Below are 27,590 nucleotides of genomic sequence, written 5' to 3' on the forward strand. Positions count from 1 at the left end.
GATATATCACGTTTTGACAACATTTTACAAGCGGAATAACCATAGCCTACAACACTGAAAGAGACACTTGTTCAGGGAACTTGGGGGCTTGGAATACTACCATTGACTGAGATGGGCATCTCTGAGGAGAACTTGGGTGCAAAGAAAATGTTTTGGCTTAAACATGTTGATTTTTAGGTGTCACTGTAATGTAAGAAAGTTACGAAAGACATCGGTCTGGGGACAGCAAGCCAAGGTTTGGGGTCCATGGTGCTCCCTAAGCCAGCAGGAAAACCTTGAATGTGTTAACACTCATAAGCTTCAGTTCTTATCTGTAAAATGGCAATGATCAAGGCCTCACCTCATAGGTGTGGTGAGAATGACACGTGTTCGTGTCTCACTAGAGAGGGCTTGTGGTGTTAAAGCTTGACTCATTTTCCTGGGCACAGGCTAAGTACTCAGTGTCAGGCAGTTTTGTGATATTTTAGCAAAAAGAAAATCACAATTATTATTATCCATGAAAAGAGATCTATCACAGAGATAATAAGAAGCATCATTTCTACAAGAAGGCCTGAGTTTCAGAGTGATGCCATTCATGTGCAGGGAACACTCATCCACAGATGACTTGCTACTTGTGGGACAAGTGCAAACGCTGAGAGGACACCTTTAAGAACTTCCCCGACAGTTTGACATTGCTGCATCGGCTCTTTAAGTAGGGCACGGTCCACTAGGGTGTGGCCTGGATAGAATCAGTCCTTTGATGCAGTTTACCTACTGTCTGGGATGGTGGAATAACTTCTCAATAAAAGAAGGTTGCGTGTGTGTGTGTGTGTGTGTGTGTGTGTTTGCGTGTGTTTGCTTGTGTACGCTTGTAAGTGTGAAGGCTTCAATTGCTTTTTGCCTCATTTTTTGAGACAGGGTCTCCCACTCACCTTGAACTCACTGTATTGGCAAGACTGGGTGGCCAACAAGCCCCTACGGTTCTCCCATCTCCATCCCCATGTCACTGAGGTTACAGACATGTGCCAGCATGCTTGGTTTTGACATGGGTGACTGGGGATTCAAATTGAAGTCTTCATGCTTGTAACACAAGCATTTTCCTGACTGACCCATCTCCTCAGCTTCCAACAGGTGAAATTTTAGGTCCAGTCAGCTAAAAACTAAAAAGTGAATAAAGGTGAGTTACAGGGAAGCATTTGTGTGAGGGTCAGGGGGAGGTGTATTATTCAAGAGCATTTCTTTATTTCTAAGATGATTTCCTTTTAATCAGTTCACATTGTGATCAGGACAGTTTTAAAAATTAGTTTGGCACAGAGCTAAATTGAGGAAATAAAACTTTATATAATTTCTTTTTATTTACTCAAGAAACAAGCTTTGCGATAGACACACATTTCAAAATTCGTCAGTAGGAGCAAGCCAGATCATGACAATGGAAGTTTACTTGGAAGAAACCTAAGGAGTTCCCTGAATACCAATTCAATGGCTAGCAGAAGTAGGAAAATGCTAAGCCTATAATGTGTTGCATGCCTTTGGAAAAGCACTGACTCAGATTACATGGATTTTGCTTCACATTTTGCACAAAAAATTAAAACGCATGACCCATCAGTCAGTGCGTTTCTGCAGACAGTACTCCGCATTTAAACAAAATCACCAAAATATAAGCAGCGTTTGCATGCCGAATATATAAAAGTGTCAAAAGAATTTTTTTGGGGGGAAAAAAGAGTATTAGGTTAAACCCCTCCAGAAGCAGATGTTAACTGCTTCACATCAAAGCACATTTACAGGCCTCTGGCACAGTAGCAGTCAAGGTGGTAAAGAGAGAGCCTTCACACCACTGCCAAGTCGTGGAAGCAAAACCGGGCCAAAGATGTTGGCTTAAGAGTGGTGAGAGAGAGTGCTCGCTCAGCTGCCATTTTCCAGTGAACCTATAGCCAGACAGATCTGGGTGTTGGCTAATGATATGGAGACAAAAGCCACAGAAAATGAAGCCGGCAGAGTATTGTTACTGAGATTATGCATATGCACAGATGTTACTCCAACCAGCCTGTACTTATGACAAATATGACTGCCGTGGGAAGGAAGGGTTCTTTCATCTTCTCAGCCTTACAGCCAATGAATACATCTGTGAACCATATAAAACCAGAAAGGATTATGTTGTCCCTAAGTGTGTCTGGCATTTAGGACTTCGTGTAGGATTGCATTCTGAAGGCACAGCTGCAGTTACTGGAACACGTTCTGGCTTAGCGAGCCAGAGTGAGGACTTTGTGCCAAGGTGTAAATCGACAAACCACTTCCTTCATTAAGAGAGAAGTCAGCGGAATATTGAAACTCGTGGATCTGAAATTCCACGGAAAGATCATTTAAATGGCGTTATAGTTTTTGAGAGCTAGTTGTTGGAACTAGATTTTGGTAAAGGGTTAGGAAAGAACACTGCTCGTATTCTGTATAAAAAAATTAAAGTGGCTACCTGGCTTGCTGGGATTCTATCTTCCATTCTCCTGTGTCATTGGCTTCCCTATGAAGCATGGAGTATCCACACGTCTGATAGTCCCTGCAAGTGCTAAGTCATCAAAGAAAAGTGTAGAACTAACAGGCAAGCATGTTTGTCACATGAAATCCCTTAAGTATTGGTAGAACGATCTTCAGTGTGTGCAGGTATAATTTTTTGTTCAATTATGACCATAGAACAATCAAAAGTTATGTGGTAGAAGCCACGATGCTCATCATCCAACTGTTCCCCTACTCCCAGGAACAACATGCGTCATAAATTCTGTTTTCTTTTATGTTTGACCTGATTGTATTTATTGAAATGCAAGTTTACGTGTAACAGTCTAATCATAAGTGGATTTAATGTTAAAAACATGGATTTTGTATGTTTCATTTCCATTTTTTTTTTCTGTGACAGGGTCTCAAGTAGCCTAGGCTTGTCTAGAGTTCCTTCTGTAGCTGAGGGTGACCTTGAATTTCTGCTTCTCCTGCCTCCACTCCGATATACTGGGATTAAAGGCATGGCCCACCCCGTCCCGTTTATGGAGCAGTAGAGACTGAACTCGGAGCCCTGTGTGTGGTAGGAGCACACTCTACAGCTGAACTGCATCCCTGGCCCTTGTTTCCATCGCAGGAATTTATTTTCCCTATCCTAAAAGAAGCACTGATCTCTAACAGACTGAAATAAAGACAAAGAGAGAGATTCTTGGGACTTTTTTAAAAGACATTTTAGAGGCCATCCCGATACAAGGGGGTTGTATGAGACCAAAGTCCCCGCAGTACTGTTACCAAGGAATCTTAGATCCAGGCCAATGGGATGTGTTTAATCTCCACGACTCAGATAGTGGAAGGACAGAACTGATTCTCACATGTTTTCCTCTGACCTCCACACAAGTACCATCTCCCCCCACCACTCACACACACACACAGAGAATCCTGACCCTCAGGCCCTGGGCCTGCCTCCTGGGCGGGGAGCAAACTTCTCCCTTTGGATAGTATACTGAGCCTAGACAGTTCCGCCAGGATTTGAAACCCAAAGTACAGGTTGTTTGTGAAAACAAGGTAGGCCTTGAGTACAGGTTCTATGCATGCAAAGCTCCTCAAAGTGTGAATAGCCCCAGAGGGAAGGAACCGGCCCCCACAGTGGAGATTTCTGAAACTCTCAATCAGAACCAATTGTTAAAAAGATCTGTTTGCAAGGCAGGATGATGCGATCTATGTAATGCCCCGGAGCTCTGTTTATAGTGTGGCTGTTTGGGACATGTGGAACAGGGACACTCCAGCTGTTATCTTGGGTGAACCCCACAAGTATCACAGAAGCACCTGTTAGCTAGTGGCTAACATCTGCAAACCAAAAATGTCCATGGCGCCTCCCTCATGGAAGTGTTTTGAGGATCTGATAAATTCATCCAGGTGAAACCCACAGAATAAACCTGGCTTCCAAGGAAGGACCACAGCGCAGGTAGTGATGGTACTCAAATGACCCTCAGAAAGCAGCAAGGACACGGAGAGAGACCTCAGCTCTCAACTTGATGTCTGGCAAGAGGAGAGGGCCTGCTATGCGTGGATGGATTTCAGAAGGACCCTGAGAGGGATCTAGAAGAGCTCTTTACTCTTCTCACAGCAGAGAGGTCAAGCTCAAGGGGGCCTTGTGTAAACCTTCTGGATCCACAGGCAGGAAATGCCTTTTAAGGCTATTTCAATCCACAGGAAGCTGGCCTAAGAGAGTGAGTGGGCAGATAGGACTCTCTTTAGTTTAGCTTAGTTGTTACAGTAGAAACTACTCTTTCAAAAAAAAAAAAAAACAGGTTGACATGGGATGAGTATGGAATGAGAGAGATAAAACAGTAGCTGGAGGGGATGCAAGGTGGAAAGTTCTTTCATGTCAGAGGAAACACGGGCAGGCTTGTTGCTGAGAGAAAGGAATGAGTGGGGAGAAAGGGGTGATTAATGGGGCAGGAATCTAGGAGCATGGGAGGAGACCCAATCAAAAGAAAAAGATCTGGGAGTCAGTCTTAACCATGCCCGGGGTGAAAGGAAGCAGGCAGTCATTGAGGGCAGAGAGAAATTGGAGGATCATTAAGTTGAAGAAGTTTTAAAAGTTCATGTAGAGACGCCGGGCTTCCTAAAGCAGGTAAACACAGCTAATGGGTTGTGGCAGATACTCAAAACAGGCTTGTTCATTCTGTCTGACCTGTTGTCCCACATGGATGAGGAGCCAGCTAGAGAGCAGATTTAGCCTAATGGTCTATTTTCTTACAAACCCCAAGCTAGGGCTTTCATCTTTTTTACTGAGGTCTAGTACAAATAACAATTACTGTTTTAATCCCTTTTACTACTGAAGGGCAGGAAAGTACATTCACAGCAGAGTACAGCCATCACCCTCCCCATCTCCAGATGTTGCCATCTCAGACAGAAACCTTGTGCCCATAAACAAGGACTCTGCCCCACTCCCTCTCTAGCTGCTGGTAATGGCTGTTCTACTTCTTGTCTCTGTGTTTGCATATTCTGGGTTCCTCACGTAGGTGGAGTGATCACAGTGTCTGAGCTTTTATGCCTGCCTCATTTCACTTGCCATCATGTTTTCAAGGTCCATTCATGTTGTGGAATGTGCCAAGATCTTGTTCCCTCCCTCCCTCCCTCTCTCCCTCCCTCCCTCCCTCCCTCCCTCCGTCCCTCTTTTTCTCACACACATATGAAATAATGCTCAAATATATATATATATATATATATATATAGAGAGAGAGAGAGAGAAATAATAAGTTATATACATATGAGCATTATTTCTTTTTAATCCCTCTCACTACTCAGGTGCATTAAGAACATTCACAATGGTGGGCAGCCATTGCCACTACCCATCTCCTAATGCCATTCTTTCTTCATCTGCTCAGAAATATTGGGATCATTTTTGCTTTGACTTAATTGTGCAGAAAGCTACTGCGAACGTTGGTCAATGACCACTGTTTGAGTCCCTTGCCTTCAGTGGGCCAGCATATGTATGGATGTACGGCCACGTCACATATTAATTCTTGAGAAGCAGCAAACTGTTTTCACTGCAAGTGGACCATCTTGCTTTCTGCCAGCCATGCATGAGGGTCCGTTTCTCTACATCCACACCAACGCTTGCTGCTTTCTGCTTTCTTCTTGCTCTTGATAATGGCCTCGCAGTGATGTGAAGTGGTAACCTGTTGTTCTTTAGCTGTGGTAAAATATGCGTAACGCTTGCCATCTGTGACATTTGAAGACGTGCAGTTCAGCTGCGTCAGCATACTCTGAGATTTCTGAAAGGAATATATCATATGACACATATGACTTTACAAACACGCATGACTTTACAATGCCAACCATAGCAGGTACTCTAAACTGGCCCTCACACTGCAGCTCTTGTCTGGATGGTCTCCAAGCTGGAGACCAAGTTTAGCTTAGTCTGTTTGTATACAAACCTCTCCAGGACTCTCTCTCTCATTTTACCCATTAAACAATTACTGTCATGCTGAGCAGTGGTGTCTCACACCTTTAATCCCTGCACTCAGGGAGGCAGAGACAGGTAGATTTCTGTGAGTTCGAGGCCAGCCTGGTCTACAAAGTGAGCCCAGGACAGCCAAGGCTACACAGAGAAATCTTATCAAACATAAACAAAGCAAAAACAGAAACAAAAAAACAAACCAACCAAACAAAAACAATTGCTCTCTGTTCTTCCCTTCTTTCAACTCCTAGGAATACCAGCTCAGTAGCAACCAAAAAACTGACTTCTGCATTGCAAGCGAGACCATTATGGTTTCTGTTAGTGTGTGCTAAGAAGTCAGTGTTTTGGGGAACATTCTCAATATTGTGATTTTTCTTTCAACTATGTTTACTGACTTTTAAAAAAATATATATTTACAGCCATGTTTAATATCTGTAAAACTGGTTTAATAGAATCTATATTAGTAGGTTCTACAATAAGGATCACCCAAAAAGTAGACACAGAATATGGACACAAAAGGCTATTTATATCCAGAGGAATAAATAGCCACTGGAGGAGCACATTTCACTACAGGAATCTGTCTGTCCCCTCCCCTCGCTGGGGTTACATCGCTGTAACCAGAGCATATGTGGCTGAGGAAGAGAAAGTTTAAGCCCCAGGACTTTATCTTTGAAAAGAAGAGATCCTAAGTACACCTCAACAGAAGGCCCGTGTCACAGAAGTAGGGGTTTGTTCATGGAGCTTCCAAATCTTGGAGGGAACAGAGCTGAGGTGGAGGGAAGGATGCTGTCCACCAGAAAGAATCCAGAATTATCTCAGCTGTTCCGCTTTCACACTGTGTCACTTCACTCAGAGCTGTTCCTGCTTCTTCCTGCTCACGATTAAACTCTTAAAAAAAAAAGTTCTAAAGAAGAAAGTCCTTGTCTTTGCAGAGTTTCAGGCTTTGGCAGCTGCCTCCAGCAGAAAAAAAAAAAAAATGCCCAGATGCTCACGAGCACCGTGATTATATATGCTGATACCAGATTTGTCGCATAATGAGGACTTAGGAAGGTCTGGGCAGACACCAGCAGAAGGGTCAGGAGAGCAGTATGGAGGAAGTATCACTTCTCACAGCCATCAAAACCCACAACGCCCCAGAACATGAGCAGCCTGATGATGACAGGCATCATGAAAGCCGAATTCAGGAAGACCTGAGGAGACTCGCCATGAAGGCCCACTGTGCCTGTCCCCAAGGAGTCAGACAGGGTGTTCACAGAGGAAGACTCTCCGCTCGTGATTCCAAAGGCCAAGCCAGAAACACAGGCCAACAGCCACAGTGAGGGAGCTGTCTCCTCAGGGTTTAAACCCTCACTGGCTTTTTTTTTTTTTTAACACTCTATAATATGCAAGCCTGAACAGTTCTTGAACACAGACAGAGAGCCAACGCTCCAGATAACCCTGGATAGTAGCCACCTCCAAACAGCAGCCTGTGTCTTCAGAGGAGGCACAACTGTGCCCTTTCCTAAAAAGAGCCTCTCCCCCTCCCACCCCAGAACTTAGAAGCAGCAGACTGTCTAGCCTGGAACTGCCTGTGTGCTTTCATGAAGCAGCCCCTGGAAAAGCTGCGGTGTGGCCTGCAGCCTGGCTGCACAGTTGAGGCCTCTGGGCTTCCCCTCCAGAGCTGATCATCACAGATGCTCAGGACAGCTGAGAATCACTGGGGTCCAAAGGGAAGTGCCTGAGAACACCTAAGGGGAATGAGGTTCAGATTTAACTGTATTCCAAGGCAGCTTCTTCTGAGTAAGTAAATTTCCAAATGTGGTAACCTAGGTAGCCCTTGTCTTTTTATGTAGTGATGTCACAGAAGACTGAAAGGCTGTTCTGTCTGTGAATGGCTTTGCTGTCCTTCAACAGCACCGAAGGCTGTGCCTTTAAATGCAGTAACCTGAACTGACATTATAACATAGCCAAGGTAAAGTCTCTATAGAACATGTATTTTCCTCAAGTTTTTCTTTTCTTTTCTTTTCTTTTTTTCCATTTTAAGTTTTTCTTTGTCAGGCATTAAATTATTTATTTGAGTAAAAAAATAAAATAATAAAGTTCTCAAATCAGAACTCTTACTCTATTGTTATATATGCATGCTAACTTCCCGATGCAGCCACATGGGTGAGGGCCAGTGACCTCACCACAAAAACAAAACTCTGGACTCACAGGAGCATGCACGCTTTCTTGGCCATTCCCTTTCCCCTCTATTTTTGTCTCTCTAAGGATTTTCCTCTTTTGTTCTTAACGCAAGTTTACTGGTCCCACTGAGAAAGAGACTATATATCATGTGTTCCCCACACTCTAAATAAAGCTTTTTTTTTTTTTTTTTTTTTGGTCTTACTCCATGCAAGGGAAGTTGGGAGAGGGACATGGAGAAAGTAATTTAAAGTGGAAGAAAAGTAAACATATGCCCTAAAAGCTCCCAGGAGGAGTCCTGAAAAGATCAGAACCAACAAAAGCAAGCCACAGAAAGGATGTAAGATGTGCGGAGCAAAGGGTAAGTGGTGACTTCAGAGAACAACAGCTCTGACAGAGGTGACAAGGGGGTCACCCTGGGAGTCCACACCCACTGGGCTATGTCACCTAGGCCACCGCCCTTTGTAGATGAAGAACAGCCTGTGTAATCATTTGGGCCAAACCAGCTAATGACAAGTAACATCAGACATGTAAGAAATAATTAACTACTCGCCCTTCGTTCTCAGCCTACAATTAAACAAGTGTAGATGTAATTATTTCTGAATGTAATTTTTCCAACAACAACTAATTGTGGCTAAAGAACTACCTGCATTGTGAAAGGGAGGTGTAATTGAACCCCCTCTAATAAGTTGGTGCTTAAAATATAAGTCGGTATATAATTGGATTAGTGGAAAACACCCGTGGCTTCTTTATTGCATTTTTATATTTTAACAACTGCTTTCCCTAGCCCATTTGTGGTCCCCACTGCAGCATCGTCAGCACAGTTGCACTCTTAATTAAGCCCTAAGCAATACCACATCACAGAGGAGATGGCTAGGAGTCCTCCTCAGGCCCCTTGAGTACCCCACAGCCAGCACAGAAGAGGAACAGATAAAAGGCCCAAACTTTGAAGCATGTAGATTACCGTGTCCTGCTTGAAATATCAAGAGATAGCCAAACAGGAGCCACGCCCAGCGCATGGCCCCCAGGGACACAGCCAGTCTCTCCTGATTGATATTATTGCATCTTCCCTCTGCACTCCCTCATCTTTAAATATGCCCTCGCTTTAGCCCTGAGCACTTGTCTGCTTATCTGTCTTGTGGGCTGCCGGAGGAAAACACTTACTACTTCTGCATCATTTCTTTTCCTTGGTGCGGTCGCGTCTCTGCTGATAGGAAATCACTGAGGTTAGTTTCGGTCAAACAAAGCAAAACACAGTAACTAGCCAAAGAAGGACCTCTAAAAGGATTTGATTTCTTTCATGAGTTTCATCCTTTGGTGAGCTGGCCTTCTCTCTCCACTGCAGAGAAATGTTCTCCAGGTAAAAAGCTTATAAGCTGATAGCCCTTCCATTGTACTGCCTAGGTTTGAATCTAGCCCCACTGTTTACCTAGAATAAACTATTTAAGTTTGTATGTGTGTGTTGTGGGGGTGGGTGTTGTTCGTGTGTGTGTGTGTGTGTATGTATGTGTGTGTACATATTTGAGCATGCATTTGGAGGCCAGAGACAACTTTGAGTATTTTCCTCAGGAACTGTCTGTTTTCGTCCCTCACTGGCCTTAAAGTTTACCAAGTAGGCCAACCTGGCCGGTGAGCCTCAGGGGCTCCTCATGTCCCTGTTTCCTCATCACTGGGATTACAAGCATAGGCCACTGTGCCTGGCCTTTTCACCTGGGGATTAAACTCAGGTGTGGATATTTACAAGACAGGCGTGCTATTGACTGTGCTGTCTCCGTGGCCCTACTTAAGCTATTTGGATCTTTGTTTTCTAACATGTAAAATGGAGACAATAGTAATACCTACTCACTTTATAAGACCGTTGTAAATAATAAGCAATGTGACCCATGTAAGCAATTCACGACATGTCTGACACATAAAATGAGCTCAGTAAAGGAAAGCATTATTAATATTGAAAGACAGGTATGACACATGAACAGTTGTAGGCGTCTGTCAGCCTGGCTTGGATTTTTTTTTCAAACCCCTACTTTATTTAAGGTTCATAAATGCCTTTACTTTCCTTCCAACCCCTCAACCTTAGATAGGAGATTAGTAGAGAAAGGGACTGTAGACCTTTCTTGTCTACTTCCTGCTGATAAGGGTCGATGGATTCTTTAGGAATTGTCAGGACACCAGCAGTCCAGTCAAACACCAAAGCAGCAGCAGCAGCGGAAGGATTCAGCAGCAGCAGCAGCAGCAGCATGTGGCAGCAGCATGCGGAGCAGCAGCGGAAGGATTCAGCAGCAGCAGCAGCAGCAAGTGGCAGCAGCAGCGGAAGGATTCAGCAGAGGTAGCTAGACTCCGCTCAAACGGCCTAGGTCTGTCAAAGCAGCAAAACCCCTCGAAAGCTGCTAGGGAAGTTCTCTGGCATGTTTCTCTTTATAAAGTCCAGCAAAGGATGCCAACCATTGCAAAGAGTGGCAATGCAAAAGCCTAGAGATGCAGAAAATGTCTCAGCGTCTGTGGGCTTCTATTTATCCCTTCTCAGAATCCACACAAGGATGCTTACCAGCTCACAAAAACCATGTCCCTCACAGGCAGTTTTCAGCTGACCAACATCACTCACCTTTTCACTGGGGCTGTTTCACAAGGGGCCTGTTTTCTGAGGAGCAAAACATTCCCACATCCCACACTTGGGACCCAAACCAAAAAAATAGTCACATGACACAACTGAGTTTCCAAAGAAACCCCAAACTTCCACGTCACTTAGGGGCCCCTGAGATGGTTTTAAATATCAGCTTGCTACAACACAGAATCTCCCGGGAAGAGAGCCTGAATGCAAGATTCTTTACCTACCTAGGTTGGGTTGACCTGTAGGCATACCTGTGGGCGATTGTCTTGGCTGCCTGAGATGAGGTGGAAGGGAGGACCTACCTAAAATGTGGGCAGCACCTTTTCCTGAGCGCGCAGTGACCCGCGCAAGAATGAAGAGAGCTGGCCAAGAGCAAGCAAGCCAGCAGCATACCTTCTCTTCTCCTTGCTCTTGTCCGTGGATGTGATGTGATGTGATGTGATGTGACTGGCAGCTTTAGTTCTTACTGTAACTTACTCAATAATCTGGCTGTAGCTCAGAATAAGGAAACAAAACCTTTCTTCCCTGTGTTGTATTATTTGTCAGGGCATTTGCCACAGGCACAGAAATGAAAGGCACAAGAGCATATTTAAGTCCCTCAAGAGTCATGTAAACAAGTCAGTCTGCCTTTTCCTTGTGTCTGGTCCTATCCAAGGAGCCTTCCCTGTGTTATGTCAGTGAAGTTTCACTGAAGGCCTGGGAGGCAAGGACCAGTTTTAGCCTCATGTCCCCAGTGAGCAAAATCAGACTTACCAAACCTGTACACAGAAAAGAAGGATTGGCAAGCTTTTCCTGTAGAGATGCAAACAAGAAACCTTCCAGCGGGCCAGATGGCGTCTGTCACAACTTCTCAACACGGAGAGTGAAAGCAGCCAAGGCAACACATAAACAAATAAAGCTGTGCTCTAAAGAAACGGTTTGTGAGCACTGAGGTCTGACTTCTGTATCTTTGTCATGGGTCACACAACAGTGTTCTTTTGTTTGTTTTGGTCTTTCAAATAGCTTAAAATAAAAATTAAAAAAAAAAAGCAAGAAAGCGAAAAAGAAAAAAATTAAGTAGGAAAACTTTGTTGTTGTTTGTTTGCTTTTTGAGACAGTGTCTCACTATGTAGCCCTGACTATTCTGGAGCTCAGTCTACAGACCAGGCTGGCCTTGAACTCAGAGATCTGCCTCTGCCTTCCCCAGCATAATTTCCTCACCTGTGTTTTTGTTGGGGATGATTTTGTCTGTTTGCTTGCTGTGCTGTGCCAAGGGTTGAACTCTATACCTTGCACAAGGTGCAGAGCCACATGTTAGCCAAGAGTTCTACCGCTGAGCTACAACCTCCTGAAGAACTTTTGAAAGCAGGCCGTAGGCTGGATATCGTTCTTGGGCTGCCGTTGGCTGATTTCTGATTCAGTCACTTCCTCAAAGCTGTAAGACTAAAAGTGGTGCAACTCAGCTCCCAGCCTAGGGGCCAAGACTATGGGGTATGTACCCTTACCCACTATGTGAGCCTATCATGAAAAAAAAAAAAAAAGCATCTTTGTTGATTTGAGTCTGTACTATAAAAATATTTAAGTCTTTGAAATCAGCAGGATAGTGCTAAACCTCCCTTTCCACAGAATGCTGGCGCCTCCCACCAGGATCTGGCCTTGCTTATTTTCCGCTCTGGATGGTCAGGAAAACAAACAGCAATGCAAACAAGTCTTGATTGCAGACATTCAAATAGATTCCCTCTGATGGAGGAAAGGCTATTTCCCTGTGAAAAGGCTATTTTGTATCCATTTGCGAATTCATTTCAATATTCCTAACCTATATGCCTCCATCCAACTTCTCTTTTGACCAGTTGAAGGCCCTGCCTGGTTCCCTCAGAGAATAATATCTTTTATTCATGTTTAATTTTGACTTTGAATGATGCTGTTGGAAAATTATCCTCTAGCAGTCTGGGGGCTCTTCCGCTGGGCTCTTCATTGCATTCAGCTGAGACAGCCCAGAAGGTTCTGTCTATAGGCACTGTGTAGCCCACAGTCAGAGTGGCCTGGCATCCGCTCTCCAGCCCTGCAAATGGGTGCACGAAACAGAGGGTTAGCTCCTCCTTGTGCTTCTAATGTGCTTCATTTGCTGTTTGGGTTTTTTTTTTTTTTTCTTTATGATGTAGTTTTGCCCATCGGAGCAGCCATGGTTGGGAATTTGATTGATGCTCTGATTTCCACAAATGGATTTTTTTTTTAATTATAGAAATCTGTTTTCTACATGATTTCTTAGTCTTCTAAAAGCTTCTTGGTATGTCTACTTGATCATTTTCAGTTATATCATGGAGACAGAGGGAGAAGAAAAGGGAGGGAGGAAAGGAGAGAGAGAAAGAGAGAAAATCACAAGCCGAGGAATATTGGTAGCCTCCAGAAGTTGGGGAGCAGGGATGCGTGTTCTAGAGCTCCTGAGGCATGCACCCCTTAATTTTAGTCCTTAAGACCCATTTCAGACTCCTAAACTCTAGAACTACAATGCAATATAAATATATGCGACTTTGTACGTTGTCACGGCAGCAACAAGGAAGTGATAGCCTATGATCAATTGTCAACATGCCCTTCCATCTGGATGGTATAGGAATGGCTTGTTCCATATCCAAGGCCTGCAATGTTAATACTGAGCAGGATTCTCATTCAATTGGGTCTTGCAAGAGCTTTGGAAAAACCCTAATAATTATAACCAAGAAAAAGAGTCCAGGTATCTAAGCCAAAAGAACCCAGCTTGCAGGTGAAGAGGAGATATCTGTAGCTGTAGGAACCACAGGGAAACCTGGTGGAGTTTCTTGGGCTTGGTGTTTTAGCTCTGGATAGTAAATAAGAGCACAACTGGATTCATGATGAAGCTTTTGGCAGAGCAAATGTACTGTGGACAGTTCTCACACCCGTGGGATCGGGCCAAACTCCACAAACTAGATGTATTTTGTGAATATGAATAATCTGTCCTTGAGACTACATTTTATACTAAATATAGAGGCAAGAATAAAGAAAAAATTTAGACTTTAAAATAAGCCAAAGAGAGAGGGTGACAGGCTCGCCCTGTAAAAGGACTTGCCACACAGGCCTGACAAGCTGAGTCTGATCCCCAGAAGCCATTTTAGAAAGAGAGAATGAACCAACTTCCTGACTCCATATATAAATAGTGACACATTTCACACACAAACACACACGAATACAATATATTTTTTAAGATCCCAAAGCACTACTGGCTGCGCAGTGCTGGAGCCATCAGAAGTGGTCTGATTTACAGGGGAATACTCTGCATTTTCACCAGGCTCTTATGCTTCTGTTATGGGAAAATTATAGAGGTGCAAATAATTTTTATCCATGGATATACAAATAAATTCTACCCGGTGACAAAGTAGCAAAATCCAGCTTTGCATCTACCTAAAAATTAATCTCACTATTTCTGATCTACTACACAGATTCTTTTTTGTTTATTGATTTTTTTCTTTTTAATTTTATGCGTCTGGGTATTTTGTCTAAATGTTAAGTCTAATACACCAAATGTGTGTAGTGCCTGAGGAGACCAAAAGAGGGCGATAGATCCCCTGGAACCGGAGTGACAGATGGTGGTGAGCCTCTGTGTGGGTGCTGAGAACCCCAATCCTCTGCAAGAACAGCAAGCGCTGTGGGCCCATTGATCCGTCTTGTCTCTCCAAACTGCTGTGTGAAGGCTTCTCCAAACACTTGTTACCATCCTAACTCAGCAGGTGAATTAGTTAGAGCCTTTAACACTTGCAGCATATCTGAATGACGGCCACAATTTACCTTTTCTGAAAACTGTCTTTTATCAGGACTTAGGTAATAGCGTTAATATTTTGACATATGCTTTTTAAAGGAAATTCTTATTTTGTAGAGTCTGGCTTAGGGTTAGAACCTATTTGTTAAAGGCATACTTCATTTGTCTTAGAAAAGCTGGTGTCTCTGATTTCACCTGTTTGTCCTACTTTTACTCTAAAAGCTAAATAAAATAATCCCAAGGATCGGTCCTTTTCAAATACTTAACATGTTGTTCGTATGTGTCCTCAGTCTCTACTACAGTACTCTTACAGCTCTGATCACCGGTGACTCCTGACACCGACACCACATGTTTGGGAAAAGAGTCCTTGTCCTATGCAAGCAAGCAACTCTGCAGAAGGCAGCAGCTGGGTGTCCCTAACGCCACGCTATCCTGACGCTAGGTCCTGGTGTTGGATCCCCGCTTCCAATGCTCATCGGCCTTCTTCTTACATTCAACTAACTTTCTCCAGAGGCTCCCAGAACTCAGGAAAGCATTTATAGTCACTGTTCATTATAAAGGACATGACAAATGACCTTGTGGAGAGATGCATGACTAGAGCGAGAAAGGGGGTGCAGGGGTCATGCCCTCTAACCCTCCAGGAACCTCCATGTGTTCAAGCTATCTTGATTCTCTCCAAAGGCTCTCCATCAGAGGGTTTTTCATGGAGATTTCATTTCACATAGGGATGCTAAAAGTATGGTCAATCGTGCAGAAATCTGAGTGGACACAAAAGGCCCCTTCAAAAGCTAACAGACTGAGTGAGGAGCACAAGGAGGCCTGTCTGTCTGGATTCTTCTTGGCTTCGCTGTGGCGCCTTCCTCCTCCCAGGTATCCCTCTGCAGTGGGAGTTTTATGAATTAACCCTAACCCTGTTGCCAGACAAGATAGGCTAGGGAGTTTCTCTAGACCAACGCCAAGGCAGAAAGGAGGAGGAAGATTGGAGTTTCTACAACCCATCTCAAAGAAAGTCTAGTCACTAGACCATCTGCTTCTTTTCTGATTGTTTCACCTCTCGCCTGTCAGAAAGGGTTGTTTATTTATGTATTCATTTGCCAGAACTGAGTGGGAAATTAAGAGGACCTTTTCCCTCTCACTCTTCAAGCCCACTGCAAGCGTGTGGACACTGGACATCACTGTCTTATTCTTAAGAGCTTTAGACACAGTCATTATTGAATCGATGATGTAAAAGAAAAAGCAAAACTTTGGCTGTTAGCAATTCGAGTCTGTTAAACTCATTTCCATTTCTGGTCTGTTGCACACTCTTCTATATTCTTACTTCTTCAGTTTTGGTTTGTTTGTTTGTTTGTTTGTTTGGCTGGCTGGTTGGAAGGACTGCATCTCTCTATAGGCCTGGCTGACGCAGAGCTTGCTGTGAAGAGCAGATTGGCTTTGAACTCACATTTGATAACTTCAAACACTTTGAACGCACATAAGCCTCACCATGACTAGATGACTCCCAGGTTCCTCTTTCTGCTCTAGGGAGGTTCTCATCCCTCTCAGGATGGACAGGATGTTGTCCAAACACTGAGTTGAAGGAAGTTCTAAGCAATGTTTACAGGTCTGTAAAGACATTGGCCCCAACTGTGCACTCCCCTACCCCAACCCCACAAAATAAGGCTTTCAAAAGAACAGCCACTGCCCCATACACACACCCCAAGGCCAGGTGCCGTGGTGGTACATACTGCAATCCCAGAACTCAGGAAGTAGAGGCAGGGGGATGAGAAGTTCAAAGTCAGCTTTGGCTACATAGCAAAGGCCAGCATGGGCTACTTGAAACTCTGTCTCAAAAACATTTAGAGTTGTTCATTTTAGACTTAGCAAACAAACAAACAAAAAGGGAATGTGTTCTTTAACCATTTCTGGTTTTCGCAAAGGCCGTAAAGATTGTTTGGAGTTGGAGGAATAAGCTGCCTCTCTGGGTGCTTGCTTTAACCCACACCATGGGGCAAGATCCATTCTGTAATGTGGGTCCTACGATCTACATTCAGGCAAGGTAGGCCAAGAATTTCTTTATGACCAACACTTACAGGAAAGCGGAGGAATTTAGAGTAATGGGTAAGTTTTAAGCTTTTGGCTTTAGGGACAGAGGTTCTGGTTTCTGCAGCCCACTTTAGGAAGAGGTGTTCTAGCCAAAAAGGCTTGTCTCAGAGAAGACTGAGGGTTGAAACAGGAGGGTGTGAGGATGTCAGAGGCCCTTCCTTTAGGATATCCTTTTCTGAGCTCCAGAAGCCTTGCTGAGCAGAGCAGTCTCTCTTCCAGAGCTTAGAGCAGTCATCAGAGCATCCCTTCACAGTGCCCAAGACAAGAGCCTGGTGAGCAAGGCCTCAGCACTATCTAGCCTGACATGGGCTTTCCCAGCCAACCTGCCTTGTGCTCCCCAGAAGTCTCCTCAGCCCTCCCTACCTATCAGCTCCTGGAGGGATTGGACTTCCAGGCTGTGTGTGGCTGCCAGTCCAGTTACCATGCTGAAGTTACAAGTATCAGTGGGCCATAATCCACATTATCATCCATGGTATCTGTATGCAGTCTCTGATCGCATCTACCTTATTTAATGAGACTTTTATGGGATTCACTCATTTTCTGTTTCTCACTTAATTAGAACACGGCTAAATAGATTAGAAATAAACATTAACTTGGAGTGATTGGAAGCATGTTGTTATGAAATTAAAATTTTCAACAGCTAACCCTAAATTAAATAGCATTGAAACAAGCCGGGGCAATATTTGAATTCTTAATCCCACTCTCTAAGACTGGTTTAAAGGTTTAAAAGCTCCAAGTCCTTTAAATACTCCAAGTGTCATGATTTCCAAGATAGTGCACCTCCTGATCACCCCCTCGGGTGTGTTAATCATTAAAAAGGGGGGGGGGCGGTTGGGCACCTACTATAAATGAAAGGAAAAGGAATATCTTTTTCTCAACCATCAAAGGGCTTATGCTGCAATCTCTATAAAGGAAAGCCAGTCCAGCAAGAGGAAAGCAAGCAAGGCAAATTAATTCATTTATACGAAATACCACATGATCCAGATCCTTCTGCAATGAAGAACTAACACCCAGGGAAACTGCTTTTCTAGGCACTTGTGCAAACATGTGACTACAGGACACAGAGCATTGCATAAGATGGCGACACAGTGGACAACTTAGCAGGGCCTTCCTCCTAAGTACACAATGTCACCAAAAGAAACTGCACAGTCCAACACTGACACTAGTGTCTTGAGCTGGTGTGACCTCACAGAGGTGAGACAGCAAAGTGCTTGACTTAATGTGTTATCTTAGGGTAGCCATGACACTCTAGAGGACCTTGATGCCTCTAGGACCTTGGGCACATCATTGCTTTTGTACAGTTTTCCAAAACAGAACAAAACAAAACTCATTTTTTTTATTTGAATATTTATTTGCTGGCCAGAATTGCTTTACTAGTGGAGAAAACTCAAGTGAGTGATAAAACTCCAAAAAGAGAGTAGAAACTATGGTAGAAAAAAAAAAAAAGAACCAGTGAAGCCTGAGAAAATGAAAGAAGGATCAGTTGTCTTACTGAACTACAAACATGTTAAAGTATGTCATAAAAGACTTTGTTTTTTCTTTCTGAGTTATGGCCAATTACTATTGTTTTGCTGTGAGTGACAGTTTCTGGATGTAGTGGAACAGCTATTTGTTGAAACTCCCTCCCAGGGCAAAAACTTAGATGTTGTTCCTCCTCCTTCTTGTCCTTCCCCTCCCCCTCCTTTTCTTCTTCTCGTTGAACATAGAACAGTGAGAACTGAGAGAAAAGGGAAGAGAGCACCCTACCTCCAAGTACACAGTTATTTTTAAATATAATTACACCTTTGGCAGATGTCTCTATTCTATCGCCTAGAGGCAGGTCATGTTTGCATCAAACACTTCAATGCAGGATGATAAAGAAGCGGCAGGCTGGTCAGAGTGTGGGCTAAAAAAGACTAAAGCACCTTTGGACTTGCTTGGAGCCTCCGTCAACGTAGCTCTGCTCCAGCTTTTTGGTGGGAAGATGTTGTGGGTCTTTTCAGCTCTCCTTCTACATTAAACACTGTTGTTTTTCAGTCTCTGGGTCCCTTGGGACCGGGGCAGGGTGAAGCCAGGCTCCCACCAGGACCAGTTTGCTCTATGTATACTAAATCATTCAGGAGGGGAGAAGGGGAGCAACTGTTGTTCACCTAGCCGGAACCTGGGCAAATAGGGCTCTCCTGGGGGGTTCCCTAAAACTCCATGAGTCATAACCAAAGGCAGAGCAGATTGTGAAATCTGCCATAGAGTGGTTTCCGAACCAGAGGTTCCCATTTGTTTCCAGATTCCTGAACTCAAGTTTCATCCTACTGAAATCTGAGCCGGTGGTAAAAGGAGGAAAAGTGGATGCATTAGGAGCCCACTGGCTCATAATCAGCATTTTCTCTTAGAACAAGAAACAGCAGGAAGGGTTTGCACTAGGCTCACAAAGCAGCTGTGTGGACATTTCAAACAGCTGGGTTTGATGGCAGCAGTGGCCCCTTAGCGTTGATCGCTTCTGGAGATACTTTAAACATGACAAGTTTGTTCATAAGCAGGGAAGCAGGCTCAAAGACGACCAGCCGGTGAAAAGGACAAGGCTCCCCACCCACAGAGGGGAAAGGTCCCCGCCTTAACTAACTACTTAAAACAGGGAAAAGGAGAGCCATCGTATTCCAAGTTAGCAATGAGTTCTTTTAACGCTCTAAGCAAAGCACTTATCTGTTGGCCCAAATTCATCATAGTAATGATTTTGTTTAATGGTGTTTGCAAAGTTCAAGTCTGCAGTGGGAAAGATTCAGCTCATTTGCACCATCATTAAGGAATGAATGAGAGTCATGGCATTTAGGACTGAATGCTACACCATGAAGAAGAACCCTTTGAGCTTTTCCCTGAGGCCCCAGGCGGGATTCCAGCTTTCAGGAACCAGGAATGACTAAGTCAGTGCAATTGCCAAAGTTATGGAAATAAAACACCTGTGCAAAGCCCTTTTACTTTAGAAGCCAATGATTGCACAGCAAAAGTAGGGTAGGGACATTTTTCAAAAGGCAAGGAAGAAAAAACATTTGGCCTCAACAGTATCATTAACAAGCCCAGCAATGAGACAGCAAAAGAGCTCATAACTATATGATGAGAAAGAATGACAGGCAGATCCACAAAAGGCATCACACGGGGTCTAGTTTAGACTTGTGCAAGAACGTTGCCTTAGGAATGGCAGAAAATGGGAAGATATAGGTTCCATAATTACAAACTCTATCACAGAGGCGAAAACAAGAAAGGGGAGCACAGAACACTTATTACCCACACTGTACAGCAATCTGACAGTCTTTTAAGAGTTTTTGGAGGAAAACAAGAACCATTGGCATTTCTTTTGGGGCCACATGGTCAGTGACCCAGACGCAGGCAGGGAAGCTCATCAATAGAATCCTCAGATAGGAGACCTCAGGTGCAGAAGCTATTAGAAGCAATAACAGCAATGCACACATTCTTTCCTCCTTAAGGCTTTAGACTTCCCTTGATCTGCTCAGGGCTAGCTACTTCTTTTTATTTGTTACTACAACCCATAAATTTATTCCAGCCACCCGTCTCGCTGCCATACCGCTCTGCTCAGATACCTTTATAACTTTGTAACTTACCACTTTACAAGAGGAAGTCAAGGTTCTTAAGTACTGCAGATGCTTTTCCATCCAAGGTGAGCATATCCTAGGGAGCTAGGATCCCAGAAAGCCAGCAGACACTGACGCAGCCCCGGGCTGGTGAATTCTGAGTCCTTTGTCTCTGGACCTTGAAGGATGAATTCCATGGCTAATGTGAAGGTAAGTTTTTAGAAAGGAGTATATCATGGGTGGCAGCTTAAGAAGTGGGGAGAGGGCAGAGCTCCTGCATAGCAAGAGCAGCTGATGAGAAAATGGTAGCCAGTCAAGGTCAGCGTCCCTGTCTGGGCTGAAGTACGGGAGGTGAGCTGGCAGGTTGGTTGCCCACCTACAAGGTATCCATATGCCTCTTGTGTTAGACATCTGGACTAAGTTTTGGTTAGTCCTTCTCAGACAGCTTCCAGGCGGCTATGTAAAAGAAGACAGATAACAGGAAACAAAAATTGGGAACCAGAGGCCTTAAACACTTCTGACATTTCCAGACTCTGACCAAGACAAAACCAAAGATGGCTAGGGGTCAAAGACAGAGAATCGAGGGCCCTGTCCCTTACTGCCTTCTGTCTCCTGTACTCATAACTACAGCCTGACTTTCTTCAGTTATGATCTCTGATCTATCTGTTCATGCTCTGCCTCTCTAGTGATGACAAATGGTCTTTGTTTTGTTTGTTTCTCTTCCCTTCTCTTTTATTACCATGCAAAGAATTGAGTGTATGGTATATACATGCATATATGTTCATGGATGTATGCATAGGCGTGTGTGTGTGTGTGTATACACATGGAAACCAGAGTTCGTCTTCTATTGCTGTCCACCTTAGTTCTTGTAAACATTCTCCTCCTGAACCTAGAGCTTGTGTAGATTGGCTGGTCACGAAGTTCTAAGGACGCTTCTCTCTCCGTTTCTCCAGGGACAGGCACACACAGCTGTGCCCAGCTTTTGTGTAGATGGAGTTGATCAGACTGAGGTTCTCACATAGGTCTGATGATAAGCCATCTCCTCAGCACTACCTCTCAAATTTTTTCTTATAGTTGTTTTTTTTTTGGTACAAAAAATAAAACAAAAACAAACAAACAACAACAACAAAACACAGCTCAGTAGTTAAGAATACTGGCTGCTCTTCCAGAGGATCCGGGTTCCATTCCCAGCACACACTTTGTGGCTCACAACCACCTCTAACTCCATTCCCAGGGGATCCAACATCCTCTTCTGGTCTCCAAGAGCATCACATTCATCGACTCATGGTGGCCCGGCATATACAAGCAGGCAAAATACCCATACACATGAAAGAAAATAAACTTTCTAAAAACCTTCCTAAAATTATTTCCTAAACAGTTCAGTACAGTAAATGACAACTAACTGCATGCCATTTACATTGTCATTATGTATTCTAAGTTATCTAGATAGGATTTAAAGTACACGGGTGAAGCTGAGCACAAGGCCGAATGCCTGCAATACTAGCACTTAGCCAGGAGGATCAAGAAGTCAAGGCCATCCTTACCTACCTGGTAAGTTTGTGGCCATCTGGGGCTACAAGGCACTGTAATAATAATAATAATAATAATAATAATAATAATAATAATAAACTGTGCTCAAAAGTTGTATAAGCTGAATATGATTATGTGATATGCAAATATGAAAACCTACATTCTACATTCTACATAAAAGGATTTTAGTGTCTGAAATGCTGGGCTCCTCCGGAGTCTTGGAATTAACCCCTGAGGCTCCTGAAGAAAGATGATTTATTGTCAGACGCTGAATGAATTAGGCAAAAAGCCTATAGCTGTAAATGAGAGAGCCACAGAAGGGTGGGAAGAGAAAACAGAAGGGCTGGACCTTGTGCATCTGTCACGCACCTCCTCCAGCTTTGAAAACAGCTCAGTCAACAAGGCACATGCTCCCTTCACAGGCTCCTCACAAAGCCCCCGGGAACAATGTTAGTCCTGTTAGAGAGTCCGTGGGAGACAAAGAGAAGGCATCTTTAACTGCGAACACCCTAAGAGATTCCCTGTCAGGACTTTTGTTATTCACCAGCTCTGGGAAGCCACAGAATGACACTTTCAACCCCCTTTCCTCCCACATTCCCCACTCCTTACCACTTGTCCTTTCCTTTGAGAGAAAACCAGCTCTATCTTAAATCTTCCAGTTTTGTATAACTGCATGTTATTTCCACTGTTGTGAGAAAAGATTGATTTCCCATACAAGCATACAGGAAAAGTATCCATACACATAAAAATGAATAAGAACAAATTTCAGTTACTTCAGGAAACAAATGATCCCCGGTTGCTGGGCTCCCTTCTTAAGGGGGTGCAGGAGATTATATGCAATCCATGTATCAAGCAAATTCTTCAAATAGAACGGCTAGTTTGCTTCTGGTGCCAGGCTTCTATTGTGTGACCTCATGTGAATTCCTCAACTTTTCTAGCCTCACCTCTTTGTCTATACAATGAACTACAGTTCCTGAGTCATAAAGATTATATCTTGGATAGTAAAAACAGTGTCCATCTTATGTACCCAGGGAGGCTCATGTCAGGCATTATATGGTGAAGATTCCCTGATCCCAGGGCCTGGCACTGAAGGGTTATAATAACCATCATTAAATCATTCCCAATCTCAAACACTGCATGTATTTGAAGGACTACTAAACTGAATTCCAAATGCTCACTCAAAAGGCAGCTTTTTAAAGGCAACTGTGTGCTTGGTACTTCACAAATAAGGAAAAAGGAAGTAATGCCTTATAAACTTTCCCTGAGAGTCTCCTGTGGACCAGGACCTTGGGTGTCATATTTATTCTGCCAAATAGCTTATGGAATGTGCCTATTTCTACAGGTGAGGGCCTGGAGCTCTGGGAACTTACATAACTCACTGAAAAGGAGCAAATTTGGGGTCACTCCCATATCTATGCCACCTGGGAGCCCTTTCTCTTCTATGAATCTCAGGACCTCAAAAGTACAATATATGTCTCTGATTGGCCAAGTCTTAAATTCTTAAAAAAAAAAACAAAGAAAAGAAAAGAAGAAGGGTTAGATGACTAGAAAGGGAAGGAGAGAGAATGGCAGGAAGGGGGTCAATGTGGAGGTCAACAGTGTTCTGGTTGCTCTTCTCATTTGTTGTGACAGAATATCCTGCAGGAATGAGGTAAAGGAGAAAGGAGCTATCCGGCTCTGTGGGCTCGTGGTTTCAGAGAACACTGCCCAAAGCATCAAGGTGGCATGCTGGCTGGAGAGGCTTTTTCTGTAGGGGCATGGGACTGCTGTTCATTTACTTAGTTTGTGACCCACCAGGAGTCAGGATTAGAGCAGGGGGGTTCTAACCCTCAAGGCCTGCCCCCTAGCCCCTGGTCACCTACCGCATCACTTAGGCTCCATTTCTCAAACATTCAGTCACCTCCCTAATTACCAGTTGGCGACCAAAGGTTCAAACAAATGAACCCGTGGGAGATATTTTACATTCAAATCATAATGGAAGAGAGAAGCAAGCCTCTGGAGGAAACTGGGAGAGTTAACCTTTCCATGCCAGGGGCTGGGGGAGGCTCAGCACCCTGGGCTTCTCCTTGCCATCACGCCAAGTGGAAATGTCCCGTGTCTGTGGCTTCCTGACCACTCCAGCCCACAACAGCTGATATCTCCCTCTCCTTTGGAAAGTTCAAACGGGAGTATCAGAACCTTCTATGTTAATCTAACTCCCAGTTTGGTGTGATGCCTCGGTCAGTAGGGTGTCTGCTGGGCGAGCCTGCTGAGTTCAGACTTCTAGCACACACGTCAAAGCCACAGCAGCGTGCATCTGTAGGCCTAGTGATGAGGAGCAGAGACAGATGGCTCCCTGGAGTTCACTGGCCTAATTCATTAGGCTGGCCTACTCTGGTGAGGTTCAATGAGAGACGCTGTCTCCAAAAATAAGGTGAAGAATGATCGAGGAAGATGTCCAACGTTGACTTCTGGCCACCACACGTGTGTACATGTATGTGCACACACATGCACATCTCCACACAACTACATTCGAACACCACACACATAGACATACACAGGCGTGTGCACAAAAATCTAACTTCCTGTGCAATTTGCAGTATTACCAGTATTATCGAATTAGATAATGCTCAATAGCTTCCTCGCATGAGCTAAAGTCATTCCCAACAGTCACATTTCAAAATGCACAGTGTGTGCATTTTAGCTTACTCTTCTCTAGGGTGGTGGTCACAGATGACGACACACTACTAAATGTCACGAAATGTTTCTAAGAAGAAACTCAAGTCACTCCACAGGTCTGGGAGTAAACAGTCACAGGCTGGTTGTTGGGAAAGGAGTAGTTACTTAAGAGAGACTATGACAGTGTCTTGTCAGTCCTGAGGGGCTGGGCGTGTCCCTTGAAGAGAACATCACCTTGTTAGAGACCCTGGGAAGAGGTTATTTTATATTGGGGGATAAGGACTCTGCAAGAAGTTTAGTGGCTGGGAGGGATGCTTTCTTTGCTCTGAATACTCAGTGTGTCTCAGTGCTGAGAAGTTACCTGGATCTTTTCTGTTGGATGAGGAGGAGGCACCTTTCCTCATCTTCAGGGAGATAACCTGGGAGGGAGGTAAGGGGTGGGCCAAAGGATAGGACCTCACCTTGGTCCTGACTCGTTCTCTGTGTTATTTCCTTTCATCATCCTTAGACCAGGTCAGGGAGGGTTCCGTACCAAAATGTGGGTCAAAATAACACAGGGGAATGCTGGGTCCCTTCCCTTGGGGTTAGATGATGGTGCCAGAAGAGGATGACAAGACAGGACAGCCACTGACGTGCTACCTTCTGTGGTCTTGAGGAAAACCCCGAGCAAACTACATCTCATGGCCCCATTTGTTGTAGGAGATGAAACAGTATCTACCTCTCTGTGTCATAAGAATTAGAGAAAATGGATACAGAGAGACTGGAATTTATATAGACACTGGGGTTAGTCAATTCATTTCACCAATTCATCCCACGTCATTGTAACAAACTATATACCGAGCCACAGGCAAATAGATTATGGCAATGAGAAGCACACATCAGTTGCTGTTCTTTGAAGTTGAGTTGCTATTAGGGACAGGCCATACACAGATAAGCATGATGTCATAGCTGAGATGAAGATCTTAGGTATTCACTCGAAGGCATTCTCAGAAGCCTGCACAGGATGAGGGAAGCAGAAGGTGAGAAGCCAAGTGTCCTCAGGGCAAATCTAGCCGTGGCCTGGCCCCCGAGTGGACACTGCACCATCGGGGTTGTGCCGGAAGGTGAGAGGCTGCTGCTTCAGTTCCCCTGTCCCTGTGGGTGATTGACAGCATCAGTGTGAGGACTCTGCCTTCCAGGAGGAGAGACTCCACAGTCCAGGGTGAGGGGCTGAAGGAGGTGTTCACTGCAGTGCTGCTATGAGGTGAAGGGATGGCACCTGCTCCCTGTGCTCCAGGGGTGAGGGGGGGAGTAGACAGAGAGAGGGCGCTGCCTGAAGGCAGGGAGCACTCAGCATGGCCATCACTTGCCACAGGGAGGCTGGAAACCGGCTCAGTTCATGTAATGTGGAAGTTGAAGCTTACAATTTTTTTGAGGGGTCCTTCTTAAGTTATAAAAAAATGAAACCATGAATACAGAACTAATATAAACATGAAATGTATTCAAAATGAAAAATAATTTTTAAAAGTTACACAAGTGTCGTATAATCCAGGAAACAAAACATCACGTTTATATCACTGCCCTTTTCTCTTTCTTTGCCTATAGAGCCGGCCCTGTATTGTGTGGACTCTAGATCTGAAAATGTAACCAACTGTAGATTAAAGTATTGGGAGACTGAATCTGTACCAAATGCATGGGTTTACTTTCTGATTATAATTCCCTGCAGGGATATAGGTATGTCATGTGAAAATACCGGACTGTGCTATTTTATTCAGAGGACCAAAATGCCCCAGGGTCTTTTTGTACACAGATAGCCCTGATCCACTCCCAACAGAGACCAAAGGAATCCATATCTTGATTGTTTTCTCATGTGATAATAGCTTGGTAATTCACTTTTTCTTAGGAGACCAGAAAGACATTTTGATCTCTCTAAAATAACAGACCAAAATGCCATACTTTTTTGGATATTGATTTTTTTAAGTTTCCTCAGCTTCACAACTTATTAGGGGGGAAAAAAAAACCCAGCATTTAGGATTGTTGTCAAGTTTTAGAAAATCTCTGCTGAGTGTATTTCAAATGTGAGCTCTAAGCTTGGAATAAAAACCCCACAGATTTGTGGTCTCTGGCTACACAGTTCAAAATCTATCTCTACCTCATACTCTCTCCTTTTATCTCTCCCTTTCCCTTTTCTCCCTTCTCTCCTCCATCTCTTTTCTGCCATGCTGGGGATTGAACCCTCACACCTCATGCTTTAGGCTATGGCCCCAGCTCCACCACTGTGTTTTGGTGCCGCTGGCTTTCATGTGACAGTGGCAGGTGACTGTGAGTGACCTGAGAATTCCAGGGAATGGTGGCTGAACTAGGGCATCTGGAAATTGTCAGGAAACTTAAAGTCTGGCGTTTCTGGACAGCCTCTGAGCTTGGTATAAGTAGCAGATCCCTTTTTCAACTGGGTTCCCTCTCTGCCTGATCTGGGGAATCCCAGACCCTCTAAGGAAGAGTCACATAGCCCTCAGGGAAGATTACAGGCCCAGCCCTGTCCTGATAAGCAACACCAAGCTCCTGGGGATTCCTGGAAACACACACCCTATGCTAAAGAAAAGTCTGCGTGTCTTGCCTTGAACAAAAGGAGACCTTTAACCATACCTGGAGTTCTTTCCCCCTTACGTCCTATCTTTCTCCTTCTTGTGATAGGACTGTGCAACTGTGTGTAAATGGGTACTGTACCACTGCATGTAAATCAAGTGTCCCTAGCACCCTTAGCCCCATAGAAGCAATCACAATCACCCTCAAAACTCCTCCCACTGCCCAAAGTTCATGTGTCCCTGATTCACGAAATAAACGCTCGCTCTCTCACTCCATTCCTCCACCACAACCACTGAGTTTCGTCATTTATTCTGGGGGATAAGTGCCGCTGGACTTGGGGCTTGACGGCCAGCCGGTCAGCCAGACGCTGCTGGACATCGTGAGTTTCTGCCACTCGCTAAAGCATCATGGCCAGGCAGTGACAGCAGAAAGGGCTTGGCATTCACTGAGGCTCACCCCACCGCCAGGAGCTGACCACTGGGAAGCACCCACCAGGCCTGTGCCTATGTTTTGGCAGAGGCTGGGAGCCAACCCGGCACAGGCTTTCACCCTCACCCCTGTAAATACAGCAGCTTCACCAATGGGCAGTAACACTGCGATATCGTCACAGGCTTCTGAAACTCCTGAGTTTCCACTGCTGTCCGATGATGTCAGTCTCATTTAAAAGAGCTAACTGTGACACCGAGTGGAAAAATCGTTTCCACCTCCTCGGTGAAATGGGGAGTTTTGCCTAGTGCATGG

General features: G+C 44.4%; 1 pseudogene; it reads right to left on the reverse strand.

The window, feature by feature from the left end:
- Positions 1-6,836: 6,836 nt before the first annotated feature.
- LOC110562242 (gamma-secretase subunit APH-1B-like) lies at positions 6,837-9,111 on the reverse strand (annotated as a pseudogene).
- Positions 9,112-27,590: the final 18,479 nt, after the last annotated feature.

The sequence above is a fragment of the Meriones unguiculatus genome, chromosome 2, assembly GCF_030254825.1.
Source record: "Meriones unguiculatus strain TT.TT164.6M chromosome 2, Bangor_MerUng_6.1, whole genome shotgun sequence".
Taxonomy (NCBI): Eukaryota; Metazoa; Chordata; class Mammalia; order Rodentia; family Muridae; genus Meriones; species Meriones unguiculatus.